An 18,079-nucleotide genomic window follows, 5' to 3' on the forward strand; every position below is an offset into this window, starting at 1 on the left:
TTTAACCTATTTTACCTTTTTGTTTTCATCATGTTTCCCGATAATGGTATATCTACAATGTGATAACTTGAGCTATATATAAGCTAATCATAATTTTCCTTACTGTGTGTACCTAAAAATATTGCTTTCATTGTACTATCACCACCACCACCATCACCACCACCAGTATTATTATTATTATTATTATTATTATTATTATTATTATTACTTCTATTACTATTACGATTATGATATTATCATTATTATCAATATTATTATTATTATTATTATATTTTTATATTTTGTATGTCTCATTTATTTTGACCTACTGTTCACATTTTATTATGAATTTTCCTTTCTTTTTATATGTTATATATTACTTCTGATTTCTACTGACTTGCTGTTTACATTGTATTATGATAATCTACTTCATTTTTTGTGTAAAACTGTAATGTACTTTACTTTGTAAATTTGTAGTGTTTTCTGTATCGCAGTTTTACTCCTAGTTGAGTGTTAGAGAAGGTCATATGTCCTTAAGTCTGCCAGGTTAAATAAACCATTATTATTATTATTATTATTATTACTACTACTACTACTACTACTACTACTACTACTACTACTACTACTACTACTACTACTACTACTACTACTACTACTACTACTACTACTATATATACGTGGAAGTACATTGTCCTTTGCCGGCAAAAGACACAGAAATTGCTGCACAATCCTTAAATGCACTTACATATTCAAATATACTTATATTCACTATAAATATGGGAGTTTTTTTGTCTAATATACTATATATAATTACACTGGTATTCTTTTATGAAACATGCTAATATATACACATTCAGTTTTTACATTAGTTAAAAATCATTCTGTTTTGTAATATTGTTTCATTTCATTATTACATTAAAATAAGGTTTCTAATTGCGTCCTGGTGCTTGTTTTCTGCCATATGTTTTACTTCATTGCGATGTTTAGGGAAGGGCAACAGACGGCATTATACAGTATTGTATATTGAAACATTTTCTTCAAAACTATACAAGTTCTTTTTAATCAATAGTTAATCTGTCTATATCTATCCATTGTTTTTTTTTTAATTTGTGGAATTACTGTTAATCTATTGTAAGTTGCGGACCTCCATGGTCAGCTATTAGAGCAGCAGCATGTCTTTAAGTAAAGATATATATATATATATATAGTAGCCTAAATAAATACGTAAAGATCACTGAACAATTTAAATGCTTTACTATTGCCGTACATGTAATTTTAAAACATCGTTTCGATTATTTTGTTTTATACCCTTATCGTGTATTTAAGGTTATTCGTATCGGTGTATAAATGCAGTTATCCAATGGATCTCCATTATGTGTGTACTAAATCAAATTATTATTTCGTTTTATTTTAATAGGTGTACTAATTTTGTTGTATAAATTTAAAAGGACAATATGAGAAAACCTTGGAAATGTAAGATTGGAAAGACCTTTATGCGGTTCAGCGATACAGTTTCATTCCTAATAGTTATCACTGCGGTGCAACGTAAACATTATGGCAGACGAAGCGCGTGCGTATCTGTGTAGTTCAGCGATCGTCAGCACACTGCACTCTCGGGCTAGCGTCTCTTACTCGCAGCTCTCTTACAGCACCAGCGTGCAACCGTGGCTGCTGGCGGGTATGCCGCCACGCTATCTCTTCTGCACGACGGAACATAATTTCTTGCACCGCTTGCACTCTACCCATTTCAGCGGGGGCTGACGACCACTGCTCTAGTGTGAGGTTTTCAACCTCTTTCAACCGATAATGTTACCTCCAAAAGAAGGACCTGACAGTGTAGGTAATGGACTCAATTTCTGTTACATTCCTTTTTTTTTTAACAAGATATTTCAGTGTGCAAAGTTTGGAAAAGAATCTCAACATGACACAGTTGAAGGTTCCCTTGTAAGCAACTGGCAGAGCGTTGGATTTTCATGCTAGATATCTGGCTTCAAAAGCCAGTAAAACTGTCTGAAATTTGTGATGGCCAAAGATGGTATGTGATATGGCCTACTTACATTGGAAACGTCCCAGATCGCGGTGCTTGAATTTAATGAAAATGCATATTTAAGTTAATTTTCGTTCGTCAACAAATATGGTGATAGTCGTTCGTTTCGCTTTTTCCCCGTTTACGAAATATAATGACTTGAGTCCACACCTGTGGAGTAACGATTAGCGCGTCTAGCCGCGAAAACAGGTGGCCCGGGTTCGATTCCTGGTTGAGATTTCTTCTGGGGTTTTACCTCAACCCAATATGAGCAAACTCTGGGTAACTTTCGGTGTTGGACCTCGGACTCATCTTATCGGCATTATCACCTTCATTTCATTCAGACGCTAAATAACCTAAGATGTTCATAAAGCGTCGTAAAATAACCTACTGAAATAAAAAATAAATATAAGGACTTGAACATCGATGCTACGGATATCGCTTCTTGCGCACACTCGGATCCTTATAGTTCTGCGACTTCGTATCACAGCTCTCGCATTAATGGTCGTCAATTTTCTTTTTCTCTTAACTCACATTAATAGAATGCTCTTGCTTGATACTGGTGATACACAAGAGAACGCAATGTCATTATGAAGACCCTATCGTGCAATGTGTCTGGAATATTTTCACAGATAATTATTGTATGTCTGAAATACTCTTCTAGCCTTCGAATTAGAATATTATATTGCTTAAAAAATGCACATACAAGGGTTGCACGAATCTTGTAGTTTTTGGAGAGATAATGTGTTTTAATTGTGTTAACATGTAAATTATTGTTTACTCCTTCAAAAGTACACATAATGTCATCTATCTGGCCACTCCAGGAATCCAGAAATAGTAGTGTCTTTCGTGACATCCAGGATCTTAACTACTTCTCACGTGATATTTTTGTCAGTTTACCGGAACTACTTGTATCGACCACGACATTAAATGACTTATCTTTGTCTGCACGTTGTTTCACTTTAGGTCCAAATTCCCCTTTCGGTTCTAGAAACCACACTATGTACAGTCGTGTTCCTAGACTTTCAGCTGCATCCCTATGGATTTGGACGGTGTACGAATGAGTGAAAAATGCCATGGATTGCAATACTACTGTATTAATGTGAAATAAGAAAAAAATGACAGCACATAATGCGAGAACTGTGATACGGTGTCGCGGAGCTGTAAGGATTCGAATGCGCGTAAGAAACGGTATAAGTAGCAACGATTTTCAAGTCATATATTTCGTAAACGAGGAAAAGCGAAACAAACGACTATCACCACGTTTCTTAACGAAAAAAGGAGTTTAAATATGCATTTTCATTACATCCAAGCTACACGACCTGGGACGGTTCTCTTGTTAGACAAGAGGACGAGCAATTGAAGATAAACAATGAAGAACTTACCACACGATAAGGGATATTCTGATAAGTAGCGTTATCAGGATACAAAACTCTCATATTTTATTGATCTCAGAACTGTTTTTAGTTCATTATCATGTCAAAAAATTATTTAATTCTCGACAAGAAACCGGAAAAATATTTGTAGGAAGTGGACCTAAAAGCAGTTCTGGAGATTGTGACGAGCTAAGAAAACTCCTTTTATTCATCTTGGACTGAGATGGACCATTTTAAGAACATTGTAGTAACAGAGGTAATATTAATAGTAGTAGCACAGTGTAGTAGGATATACAGTCACGAAGCTTGAATTGTTGAAGGTACTAGGAACAATAGACTGTGCCGGTACTATCTCGCATTGTCTGTGATGAGGCAATAGTAGCGATTCTAGTGGTTAGCAACTATCTATGTATGCATATTCCCTACGTATTGAGCTTCGTGACTGTATATATTAGGCTGTGGTAGTAGTTATGCTATTTAATGACGCTTTCAACTGCAGAGTTTATTCAGCTCGCGATTATTCTAACATTGTCGTTGTCAGAAAATAGCAAACGATTTATTTTTCGGAGCGATCTATCAGAGACAGGATGATTTTACATGAATCTACGACATGAACCTAAAGATTCACTTTCTTCCCTGAGGAAGCCATGCTCAGGATTTTATAATCCTTTAAAATCTTTCGTTCTCGGCAGATCCTGAATTTCCTTTCCTTTCCTAAACTGCCAAGAAAGGTTTCATCTGTTTTATCGAAAACACCACAGACAGAATGAACGGTCTTTGAGACGTAGCTAATTCACTATCATAAATAACTCCATAAAAATGTTCACTTTATTACTGTGTCACAATTCTGTACATAGTTTAGGGTAGCACTGCTACAGAACTGTAATAATTGAAAAGGTCTTTATTGCAAACATGCTTGTGAGACATGAAATATTTTGACAAAACTAACATAATTCAATTTAAATCCTGTCCAAATTCAACCCCGCAAATTTATAGCGCAATAATTAACAATAGATCCCTATTAGAAACAACGACAACCAAATTTCTTGGCTTAAAAATCGATAATGTGTTAAATTGGAAAAATCATATTAAAGAAATTATCCCTAAACTAAATTCAGCTTGTTTTGCTATTAGATCTATGCAAAAGATAGTAAATATCAATACCTTAAAAACAATATACCTACTTTGCATACTTCTACTCGGTAATGAGTTTTGGAATAATATTCTGGGGAAATTCCACAGATAGTAACAGTATATTCCTGTTACAAAAAAAGAGTAATTAGAATAATAGTAGGTGCCAAATCTAGGGAATCGTGTAGGACTATTTTCAAAAAATTACAAATAATGCCCATGGCTTGTCAGTATATAATTTCATTAATAATATTCCTCGTATGTAATCGTGAAAACTTTGTAACTAATTCAAAAGTTCATAGCATAAATGCACGTCAAAAAAATTACTCATGCTCCATCAGCAAGTCTATCGTGCTATCAAAAAGGAGTGCGTTATATGGCAGTAAAAATGTTTAATAGCAACCCTATCGATATAAAAATTGAAACTCAAAACATAAGATTATTTAGGGCCAAATTAAAGAAGTACTAATTTCTCACGCCTTCTATTCTGTAGGTGAATTCATGACATTCAATAACACTTCCTGAAATTGATAGCTACTAAAACTATATGTTGTACTAGTAGACTATATTGTAAATCTCGCCTGTATAATATTTCATCTAGACTGTGACTATAAATTAAGACTTTATAATAGTATTAAGTTTTTTTGACTTGTTCCATATTCTAACTGTAAAGCAATGTATGAATACCATGGAATGTTAATAAACAGAAAACAATAGTTTACTGTATTAATTTTTAATGTATGAAAATTCATTATATGTTCATAACACTATTTCATAATAATTTTTAATATATGAAAATTCATTACATGTTCATAACACTATTTCATAATAATTTTTAATGTATGAAAATTCATTATATGTTCATAACACTATTTCACAATAATTTTTAATGTATGAAAATTCATTATATGTTCATAACACTATTTCACAATAATTTTTAATGTATGAAAATTCATTATATGTTCATAACACTATTTCATAATAATTTTTAATATATGAAAATTCATTACATGTTCATAACACTATTTCATAATAATTTTTAATGTATGAAAATTCATTATATGTTCATAACACTATTTCACAATAATTTTTTATATAAGTCCACAGACGCATTTCCTATCGACCGTCCTCTTTTCTCTGTTCTCTTCACTCCTACTACATTGACAGCATGAAAGAAACGGCTGAACCTGCCACAGACGCGACCAGCAAGAAAACCTATTGTCTTCCAAGTCGAATTTTTACGACTTACTCAGTGTTTCTGCGTCTTTGAAACTTACTGAAATTTTTATAGAAGAAAGCTTTCATTTGATACTATTCCTTCATAAAAACAGAAGAGAACTTAAAAAGGCGTTTTGTACTTTTATTCCAACAGAGAGTATTATATTTCAGATGCAAAGACTCAGGCTGCATTGTACAAAGCTGTTCCCAATAGTCTATGAGAAGTGAATATCCATACGGAATAGCAGGGAACGAAATTATATATGAAAAATTGTTTTCCCGACAGCAGGTGTATTAAAACTAAGAACTTACATAAAAATCTAGCGATGAACATTTTGTAGTGTTTAGAACAATTTGTCAAATATGATAAAACGTTACAAATTATTAAAATGGACTAACAATTCTTTTTAAGATTTATTTTAGGTCGCATAACTGCATGATCTTTTTGCGACCACAATATTCATATACAGAACAATATAAGGCAAGCAGTGATGATTACAAACGAGGTACACAATATATTACATTGTATCTAGAGGTAAAAAATAATAATAATAATTAAATAACAAAAAAATTAATAAACAGAGTATATGAACAGTATAAATTTTACAATCAAATCATATTATACAGGGAAATTTATTTAAAGAATTAAATTACTTGTAGAAGAACATCTGTATTGTTGAGTGCTGTAGATATATCATTTGGTTTGTTGTACTTTTTCCTTGAGGTGTGGTATTTTCGGCATTCTATGGTGACGTGTTTAACGGTGAGTAAGCAATGACAGGTTTCACAGGTTGGTGGTTCATTTTTTGATATGAGGTAGGAATGGGTTCATTTTGTATGTCCAATTCTTAATCTTGATAATAAAACCTGGCCTTTTCTATTAAGCTTGTGGATCGGTATATTAATAGAGCATGTTGACTTGACTTCGAAAAGTTTTCTGGAGGATTGAGAGTCCAAAGTGTAATCCATGATTCTTTACATTTATTGTCTATGAGGGAAGTGAAATCTCGATATGGTAAGAAAGTATAGTCGGGGTTGGTAAATCTTTGGTGCTTTGTTTGGCTTCTCTATCAGCTGCATCGTTGCCTGCAATGCCACAATGAGAGGGTATCCAGATGAAAATAACTTATTTTCCTTTTGCTATAAGTTTATGGTATAAGATCTGAATGTCTTGTGTTAATTTATCAGTTGTCCATACATTACTCAGCGCCTTTAATGAGCTTAAAGAATCTGAAAATATGATGGAATTTTTATGGTCTTCATTTAGAATATACTGTAGTGATTCTCTAATTGCATATAATTCGCATGAAAAAATTGAAAAGGATTCTGGTAACTTAACTGATATTATTTCATTTTCAGATATCACTGCATCACTTGATTTAGAACCAACAGTATAAATTGCGATGTGATTAGTGTATGAATTTCTAATCTCATTATATAAACATCTGTATTCAATTTGGCTGGTCTCACTTTTAATATGTTGGGTTAAATCTAAATTTATTGCACACTGTGTTAAATATTAAAACATTTTGTGACTAGTTTCGGCGCGATAGACTGTTAGAGAATGGCGCACACCAAGCCAAAAATAGTCAGCAAGGCAGAATACATTCCTTTAAGTTAAAATATTTAACACACTGTATAATTAATATTAGGAGCCGTTAGTTCAATTTAACAAGTTTTAGAATTCTACTAAATTTCATACGCAAGTGCTAAAAGTGTTGCGAATTAAGAATGAATAACTTCTCAGTAATTTGTAAAACGAAAAAGAAAGGCTAGGGATCTAAAAAAATACGTTAGTTTACTATCTAAAGAGAATAATTTTATTGTACTTAGAATAAATATAAAGAATACAATCTGTGTTAATTTCAAGTAACTATGTATGTATGTATGTATGTATGTATGTATGTATGTATGTATGTATGTATGTATGTATGTATGTATGTATGTATGTATGTATGTATGTATGTATGTATGTATGTATGTATGTATGTATGTATGTATGTATGTATGTATGTATGTATGTATGTATGTATGTATGTATGTATGTATGTATTATGTACTTTGTAACAGAGAAAGTTTTTCGCTTGAAACTTAATAAATATAGCCAACTATATGCTTGAACTGTCAGTACTGTGAGACCTATAAACCAAGACTAGAAGTTTATAAGTAATGAAAATTCCTTGCAATGTGACTTGCCTGATCTAACATTATCGTTTAAATAATAAGAGGCAAAGGACAAGCATTCAGTCATATTATACAGTAAGAGAGTTGACCCTTCATTTTTCATATCTGGAATTGTATCTCGACATGGTATCTCCGCAACATACCAGTAAAGTATGTAACAAAAGTCTTGGGAAAAAGTTTTGAACAAACTATATTATTTTGCTATAGCATGATATTATTATTACAGAGATTACTTTATGCATATTTGTCTTGAAGTTCGCAAAATTAAACGGCGGCATAAAACCCATGATATTGAATTTGATGGAATTTCGCCCTAACCTGAGCCATAAGATGAACACGTCTACTTAATGAGCTTCTAAAGGATTGTTTAAACTTTAAAATTATGTTTTGTTTAACGACGTTCGCAACTACCGAGGTTATATCAGACGTGAGGTTGCAAAGTCAGATACATCACTTTTTTTTTTTTTTTTTTTTTTTTTCGAAAACGAGTTAATGTTATGATTCATATCTTCATATGATTCTACAACAGCTATAGCACTATTATGCTCCTAAACCAATTACATCACAGGGATTTGTAGGATGAAAGAATAGTGTTGGTAACAAATCCAGATGTCATGTGACTTTATTTCCAAAACCAGATAAATCAAGAGTTTGCGCATACGTTCACTGCGCATCGGTATGTTCTCGCGCAGAAACAGCTGAAAGAAATACGGCAAGATGTCATCATTAGCCTTAACGAATATATAGATATTTTCTCTAATTTTGGGACAGTCATTATTATGTGAGATAAAACATATGACTGGAAAAACACTGTTTCCCATATAGTGCGGCCATCAGCTCAGTGGCACTTTCCATGTAAAAGGTTTTTCTTTCAGTCGAACAAGGAGAAAGATGACGTCCTGGTGAGGGTGAAGTCACTACAGCAGTGAGTCTGGTCAATACAAGAGCATTTGTAAGAAGAACAAAAAGTAAATATTGCATCACCAAGCATAATGCTGCCAGGAGAACAAGTGACACAAAAATAAATTATGTAACTGCTTTGCTGACAAAACATTTCGACAATGACTGGAAATCACTTCAAGCATTGTCCTACTATGCACGTATTATTAACAGACTGGAAAGTTTGGATGAAAATCAAAGAAGAAGAAAATGTGTGTGACCATACCTGTGAAACAGGTGATATGGTTGTTTAATAATTCAGTTTCTTTTGTAGTAAAATTGTAAAAATTATGACAAATTAGTTGTAATAATGTAACATTGGGTTTAAAATAATACATTGTGTGTAATAGAATAGTTTTTGTTTTCAAAACGGGATAAGACCTTTTATTCATTTGCAAACCCAGATAGATCACAGAACAATTTTCAAAACAGACGCATCAAATACGTTTCTCTATTATCTAATAATTTTGCAATAATGTTAGGCCTACTGCCATACGTCATGGAACATTAAAATATTCCATAACAAACATATCCTCAAAGTATTAACATTTTGTCTTTTGGTGTATAGGAGATATACATTTTTCCTTCATATTGAAAAATTATATTTTAGTGATGTAGGGTACCTGATTTTGCAACTAAACGCCTTACATCAGCGTCGCCGATGTGTCGGAATTTTGTTCCGCAGGAATTCTTTTACATGCCAGTAAATCGGTTGACATGAGCCTGTCGAATTTAAGCACATTTCTATGTCCTCGACCTGGGCGGAATCGAACCCGCAACCTCGGGCACAGAAGGCAAGCGCTATACCGACTGTGCCACCCAGGGCGACTGAAGGGTCCTTAAATCTTACGTAACACTGTGCCTCATTTTGAGCTTCCCAACCATTTGAGAATTTGGGATATCGCAATTGGAGGGCAGTTGCGCAGAATCAATCAGCATGGCGGAAGATCACTGAAGAGGTCAAAGTTCTCCATAGGACTGTAATAACAGAAAGGAAGAGAACTTCCTATCGCCGAGAGGTATCCCCATATCACTACGAAAACTCTAATATTCTATGTGCTGTGAGTTGTATGTAGCTACTACGCTTCGCGGCTCAGACATTAGGAAAGTTACCAGCTACCTCCGACAGCCTGGAATTTATTTGGATTCATTCCAAACTTGCGCTAGTCATGGTATGCCTATAGTTACCTTTCGGCATTATGTATCACTGTGTAGTTGGCCATCATAATATTGACAGATTCAGCAATCATAACAATAATTTACTAATATTCTGTGTTCATTAGATCAGTACGTCTTTAGCAGTATGGAAGTATCTAGTAATTCGATCACCCTTAGATTTTTTCCATTATCGCATTGACATATTTTCCCCAACATCCATTAGTAACTTGCCCAAACTGCTGACGCCAGGTAACATCAATAATAGTCTTTATTATATACAATGTCTACATTTATTTGTTCTAGAAGTCCGGCTCGGAACCTTTCAGAGCGAGGATGATTACAGAGGATTAGCAGAATAAGGGTTGCTTCCGATCTCTGATAACGAATTTGAATAACATCATGTACGTCAGGACTCACACGACAGCTGAACTGTGGCGCGAGGTGACAGACCAGTAGTGAGTTATCTCATAGTCAGAGTGCACGGCGACTCACAGCAGAAATTCCCAAAAAAATCGGACCATTTTGGGAGGGGTACATAACAACCCTTTCCGATGCCAAATACAGTTAAGTGAAAATAAAAGAAGCTTGCAATAAGCGAATTTAGTTATTTTCAAGAAAGGCGTCTTCTGTGTACTTAATAAGATTGATAAAGCTCGAATGGAATTAATTTTTATCATCTCGTAGTGTGCGGCGACTTGTGACGGGAGTGGATTTACTTGCTTTTTCCAATCTGGGATTAATCCCATCCGAGCTTTGCCAGTCTTATTAGGTACACACAAGATGCCTTTCTTGGAAATAACGAAACCACGTTTTTTGCAGGCTCCAATGATTTTCACGTAACTGTACTTGGCATGGGAAAGGGTTGTTATGTATCCCTCCCAAAAGGGCTCGATTCCCTTGGGCATTGCTACTGTGATACACCGTGCACTCTGATTATGAAATCACTCACTACTGGTCTGTCACCTCTCGCAGCAATTCAGCTATCGGTGTGTTTCCTGACGCACATGATGTCATTCAAATTCATTGTCAGAGATCGGGAACAACCCTGTAATGATGATAATGTTAAGGAGAAACGGGAAAACTCTGAGAAAAAAACCCTCGCGCTGGCTTTGTCCACCATAAATTCCTCTGTGTTCCAGACGAGGATCGAATTCCGGTCGTCAGGTTGAAGACGAATAACTAAGTCTACCCACTCAGCTACGGGTGACATGACGCCTGGTAATATTCTTATGTTGATATTGTGGAACCTACGAACTTGGGACCTATTTGTGTTGTGTATGCATGTGTGTGTGTTCATGAATTGTCTACATGTTCCTTAAATTTCTATTGCCGTTGCTATAAGTTAATAATAAGTATTGTGTCACATTTCTTTGTAGTATTTACTTTTAGTGCGATAGTTTTAATGCGCAATTAATAAAATTAACATTTAGCAATAACGTGTCATTATGTTTGTTTTAACTCGCTCAATTTGTTTAGTTATTGATATAACTGAGAAAAGAGTGATTCAGGGAGTAAAATGAGCATGGACTCATTTCGACTAAGATGGATATCCTAGTAGCAAAAGCCGAATTGTTATAAAGTACGTACTAGTGTAAGAACAACACAAATGTTAGTAAGATTTCAGTACTCTAGGGAACACAGATCAACACTTAGTCCTGAGAGACGTCTGGAATTCGGGTGATGCGTGAGTGAGTCTGTGAGGTTGTTAAGTGTGTATATAATATATACACACTTAACAACCTCACAGACTCACTCATGATAGTTGTAACTTCTGTTTCTTTTATCGTTGCACTGATTGCGCTGCGTTTCATGAACTACAAGGGGCTATCAACAAGTTTCCGGAATGTCCTGAATGGAGGCAAAGCATAGGTCGTAGGAAACGGAGAAGTTATCTAGAACCAGGGAAACGCCTGGACTCTATACTAAATATGTTCACTGGAATCTATACTACATGTATCACGTGAAAGGCAGTGAAGAAGACTAGCCATAAGGCGTACATGTAGAAATTCCAGGAAAAATCGCAATAGGTCCTCCACATGTTGCACAAAATCTCGTGTAGAAGCTTATTTCTTAAGAAAATCTGACGCTGTTTGATAGATTGACTCAACAGGCATGGAAGCAATGATCTTCAGTGACGCCCATGTACAGATTCTACCAGAAGTCACCCCTGATGTTTATAAAGGGACCAAATGCCTCTGAAAAATGAAGATTTTTTTTACTGCAAACCTAATCTCTCTATCTTTCAAACTGTACATTATATAAGAATTTCTCTGTTATGAAAACTTATTGAAAAATTACATTTTTTGTAAGAAAAAATTAATTATTCCAGAATGGATGCATTTAGATCAATGAATTTTGGGATAGAGTTAGATGATATCTCAAGCCATTCTTCTATATCCCAATATTCTGCATTTTAATTCACACGTCTGAATTTCGACCCATTTTCACTTATTTCCAAGGAAGAAATCTAACATTTACACTCTTTTGGCAAACTTCACAACTCTACTAAAATGGAGGGAATAAGCTGGTTGACCCGTGTTAACAATTTCCAATGTTATAATTAAGTGGCAGTGGCGGTTCTGGGATAATTTGCTGCGAATTTTAAACTCAAGAGAATTTTAGAAAATTGTAATTTTTCCGGAAGAAAATAAAGAACAAATCTAGATTTTAATGGTTGCTCGAGGTGTCACAATATATTTTTTTACAAAAATTAATATTTGCACAAGAAGCCTTTAATATATTTCAAAAATTAATATTTGCACAAGAAGCCTTTAATATATTTATAACTATATCCCAAATTCATTGATCTAAGTACATTCATTCTGGAGTAATTAATTTTTCTTCTACAAAAAATGTAATTTTTCAATAAGTTTTCATTGCAGAAAAATATTGTTATGTAATTCCCATGTACGTATTTATATTATGATACTGCCACTTCATTTATGTATTTGATGTTCGAAGCGTTATAAAATATTCCTAAACATATAGGCCTACGTTATTAATATTACACCCATTTCTACTTTTCGCACGATCGATTCAACTGAAAAAAATAAGCTTTGCCACTGCACTACCTACGCTTTATTTCAATATTTCTTTCTTTCTTTATCTTAGTTTAAGCTGTCGCTTTTAGGTTCATTTATACGACCCACGCCACACGGGCCTTACAGGACCGCGACCTGTCGGGAAAGGAATTCTGCAGTGCCTGGGAAAAGTGACATAAGTCAGTTTCCACAAACATTTTTTGATAATTTATTGACAACTTACGGAACATCTGCTCGCTTGGAAAAAGAGACATAAATATTTCTCTCATTACAATAATTCATACACAAAAAAATCAAATCGACATAAACCAGTGTAAGTTGTCAATAAATTATGAAAAAAGGTTTGTGGAAACTGACTTATGTCACTTTTCCCAAGCACTGCAGAATTAATCTATTGGATCATATGCATAGGCCCTACTTCTTTGACCACACAAGGACATGGAGGGCCTCCCAGGATGAGGGATCAGCTCAATGCCAGGGCCACCTCCGATACAACACAAACATTTAAGACATTACACAGCATTCACTCACACATATGAAAGGATTAAGGGAAGGATCGCCGTCTAAGGTCGGTCTTTCAAGAGGTACAATCCCGAAATTTGCCTGGAAATAACTAAGGAAACCATCAAAAACCTCAGGATAGCAGGCCTCTGGGATCGAACAAACCCGTCCGTCCCGAATCCAAGGCCAGCTCTCTACCACGCCGCTACCCCGCTCGGTTTCAATATTTCTGGTAATCAATTTTATTTATTTTCCTTTTATCTATTATAGTGTGAAATTCTATATAGAATCGCAATTAATTTTATTGAGGCAGAAGCAATACTAATGCGTTTCTATTTTCTGAATGGTACGTTGATAGCAAGAGCATTGTGAATTAGCATGCTGGAACACATAAAGCATGGAGGTTCAGTCCATCTCACACAACGCCGACCTGCAGAAACCTCATTCTTATTGTGCTCCATTACACGCAAAATAGTACAATCCAGACTTCATATAAATCAGACAGACCTGCTTTGCACTCCAGTGGATCCGGTGTCGATTGTACTGCCAGACTGATTTGGTCCCACCATCCGCCATACTGCGCCTTCCTCTCCAGCCATAAAATCCGTGTCACGTACTCTGGTAGTGGACTGTACTACCTCACAAAACTACATGAGTCTCCAGACAAACAAGAGCATGCGGGATTCCGGTGCCTCTAAGCCAAGACACACAATTGCGATTTGTTTTCTCTGCGACTGAAAAATCGCTGTCGCAGAAATTTATTGTGATGCGCGCCCTGGGACTGTTAAATCGCTGGTTCTTATGTACTTTCACTATGGATTTCATTTCTTTGCTATTTGTAATCATTAGTTTAATACATTACTACACAATTTGAATTAACATATATTAATTTAGTCTACACCTGTGGAGTAACGGTTAGCGCGTCTGGCCGCAAAACCAGGTGGCCCGGGTTCGATTCCCGGTTGGGGCAAGTTACCTGGTTGATGTGTTTTTCCGGAGTTTTCCCTCAATCCGATATGAAAAAATTCCCGGCAACTTTCGGTCCTGGACCCCGGACTCATTTCACCGGGATTATCACGTTCATCCGCATTCAGACGCTAAATAACTTAAAATGTTGATTAAGCGTCCTAAAATAACCTATTAAATAGTACATTATGCAACGAGCCTATAATGATAGTAATTAAGACGCGAATATGTTTGTTTATGAAACGAGCGTCTTAATTACCATTATAGGCAAGTTTCATACGACTTTTTATGCTCGACCATATTTCTAACTTCAAATTATTCAGAAGTATTCATTTTATTTGTATCTGACTGAAGATCGGAAGTGACCTTGTACATAGCTCGTATATTGTGAGATGTGCGCAGACGCGAAAGTATTGATTTTTTCCGAGGAACAATAATGTCATTGACCTTGATGTAATGTAAAGAATAACATGAACTAATTTTGATATAACCTGGAAATTGATTTAGAATTGAAAAACGATATAACAAATTGAATTTATTTGAATATTATTTACAATTAACGCTAATTATTATAGTAACAGAACATAACCTTCTGCGACAGTATTGGATTTTCAGCCTCCGTGACGTTTTCCTCGTTGTCTTTCGATTGCATATCCGAGAATAATCGAAAACCTGAACTTTAATGAATAGGTGTACTTTAATGACATGCATTAAAGGACTACTACCAGGTGTATAATTACTACATTTCGGCATGGTCGAGCATAAAATATATTAATTTATCTTAATTTCTAAGTGTATTGTTCTGCTTAATACAATACAAACTTAAAACTCTCATTTTGGTTATATTATAATGCTCCAACATTATCTCTTCCCCATAGAGCGAAGATGCTGCTATAACGTTACAAATTTGTATATTCTTTTTACATTTGAGGGGGTCAACGCAACAGTGGTGTAACCCTCCCCAAGGCGAAAAATTAAATATAGACGCAATCTGTTGATTTTGACGTAAATTATCTTCCTACAAAATGGAAAAGACCAATTCACCATTATATAGGTTGTTACGAAGCATGCAATTTTTCCCCTTAAAGAATATCCTTTGTGTTTGAGTGCAACGTTGGTCCACCACCAAACAGCCAATGAGAAATCAGTATCAAGGCGCATGAATATTTATGTAAATATTGTTAAAGGACTGACGATAAAAGATAAACACTCTTGATCTACAACATGTGAACTTGACACAAAAATATTGCAAACGAAGGCCAATAAATCCAAATAAAGCTGAGGATATTTGTGACCTTTCGAAATATGTTCCGCTGTTCGTCATCCATTATAATATAATAGTGTGATTTCTGAAAGTAGGACTGGGGAAGCTCAAGCAGAAAATGTGGATGTAGAAGACCTCTTTGACTTACCTGATTATGTATAGGATGATGATTATGATGATGATGATAATAATAATAATAATAATAATAATAATAATTTATAAAACAATTATATTACCTGTTGTTCTGTATGGTTGTGAAACCTGGACTCTCATTTTGGGAGAGGAACAGAGATTAAGGGTGTTTGAGAATAAGGTTCTTAGGAAAATATTTGGGGCTAAGAGTCATGAAGTTACAGGAGAATGGAGAAAGTTACATACCACAGAACTGCACGCATTGTGTTCTTCACCTGGCATAATTAGTAACTTTAAATCCAGACGTTTGAGATGGGCAGGGCATGTAGCACGTATGGGCGATTCCAGAAATGCATATAGAGTGTTAGTTGGGAGACCTGAGGGAATAATACCTTTGGGAAGGCCGAGACGTAGATGGGAGGATAATATTAAAATGGATTTGAGGAAGGTGGGATATGATGGTAGGGACTGGATTAATCCTGCTCAGGATAGGGACCGATGGCGGGTATATGTGAGAGCGGCAATAAACCTCCAGGTTCCGTTAGAAGCCATAATAATAATAATAATAATAATAATAATAATAATAATAATAATAATAATAATAATAATAATGAACCTATTGTCAAATGGACTACTGTATCCCACAAATGACAAAATCCGAGAAAAATAATTTCACCCTACAAGAATGAATTTCTGTAACTTCACTGGATGTAGTTGAAAGGTGGGATACCCCCACTTTTTCAGAAAGTTTTAAAATAGACAAAAATAGAGCATGAATTTTCTAAAAGCGACAAAAATTATGTAATACATTGAGGATTAATCTCTCTGGCAGTGAGCTCCTCAATAATTGAAAATTATTGTGAAAGCTCATTGTAAAACTCACACGAAAGTTTTAGAATTACACAGTGTTTCATTACATGTAAAAAGCCCAACATTTTATTCCAACAAATTTCTTGTGCTTTCTTACACGCGAACAAATTTCATTGTAACGATGGACTAACCGCGAAAAAGTGTTGTAGGATCATCATAAAATCTATAATATATTAAACTCCTTAATAAAAGATTAATTAATATAATGTTAAGTTGACTAAGCATCACACAACACACCACTGCCAACAAAATTTGATTTTTCGAATTCTAGGAAAAACCACAGTTATATAATTTTAATTTGATTTTCTACATTTTTTTAAGTGGCTTAGACCACTGTTGCGCTGACCCCAACACTTATTGTGTAGTCAACAGTCCGAAGACAACTTTCAACATCATAAGTGACACCAATAAGGCATCACTCATGAGGCAACCAAGCCAGGACTTATTACAGTATTACATAGGCCTATTACTTAATAAATAATTTATTGCTATTGCAGTAAGTTTCGGTTGACGCTCAGACGTTAATGATATTCGATCAGTACTTAATTTCATTAGGTTCCGCGATAACTCGCCATTAAGGCAAAACGCTGCAAGGTCGTAGGTTCAATTCCCAACAGAGTCGTGGATTTTTCCATTAATCTAATCTAATCCTTCCAGTCGAACTATAGCTCTGGGATCGACTCAGTCTGTAACAGAAATGAGTACCAGGGACATTTCCTTGGGGGTAAAGGCGGCGGACAAGTAGGACTGAAATCCCTACTGTCATTAAATGCTGATTGGCTGTAGAGGTGGAAGCCCTAACCTCTCGCCATCTTCTGGGTCAATTTGACCTGGCATGGAGTTACCTTTAACTTTTTAATTATGTACTTACTTTATAGAAATTAATGAAAACATTAAAATTGTTTCGTAATATCTGCAGTGCTTGGGAAAAGTGACATAAGTCACTTTCTACAAACTTTTTTTATAACAACTTACACTGGTTTATGTCGATTTAATTTTTTTCTGTATGAATTATTGTAATGGGAGAAATACTTATGCATTTTTTTCCAAGCGAGCAGATGTTCCGTAAGTTGTCAATGAATTATCAAAAAAAGGTTTGTGGAAACTGACTTATGTCACTTTTCCCGATTTATTTCCTAAAGCCAAAAATTCCTTGCGAATATCAGTGTAACTATTTGCAGCAAGCGGTCTGGACTTCATAATGCAACTTATATGGTAAGATAAACATCATAGAATTCAGCAATGATTATTAATATAAAGCTTATATGGTTATATTACTGTAACTTGCATTAGT

General features: G+C 34.8%; 1 protein-coding gene across 1 annotated transcript in view; it reads right to left on the bottom strand.

Moving 5' to 3' along the window:
* side-VII (sidestep VII) overlaps positions 1–18,079 on the bottom strand; it is a 1,274,787-nt gene that overhangs the window by 746,939 nt on the left and 509,769 nt on the right. The window lies entirely within an intron of this gene.

Source organism: Periplaneta americana, chromosome 8 (assembly GCF_040183065.1).
Source record: "Periplaneta americana isolate PAMFEO1 chromosome 8, P.americana_PAMFEO1_priV1, whole genome shotgun sequence".
In the NCBI taxonomy this organism is placed as follows: domain Eukaryota; kingdom Metazoa; phylum Arthropoda; class Insecta; order Blattodea; family Blattidae; genus Periplaneta; species Periplaneta americana.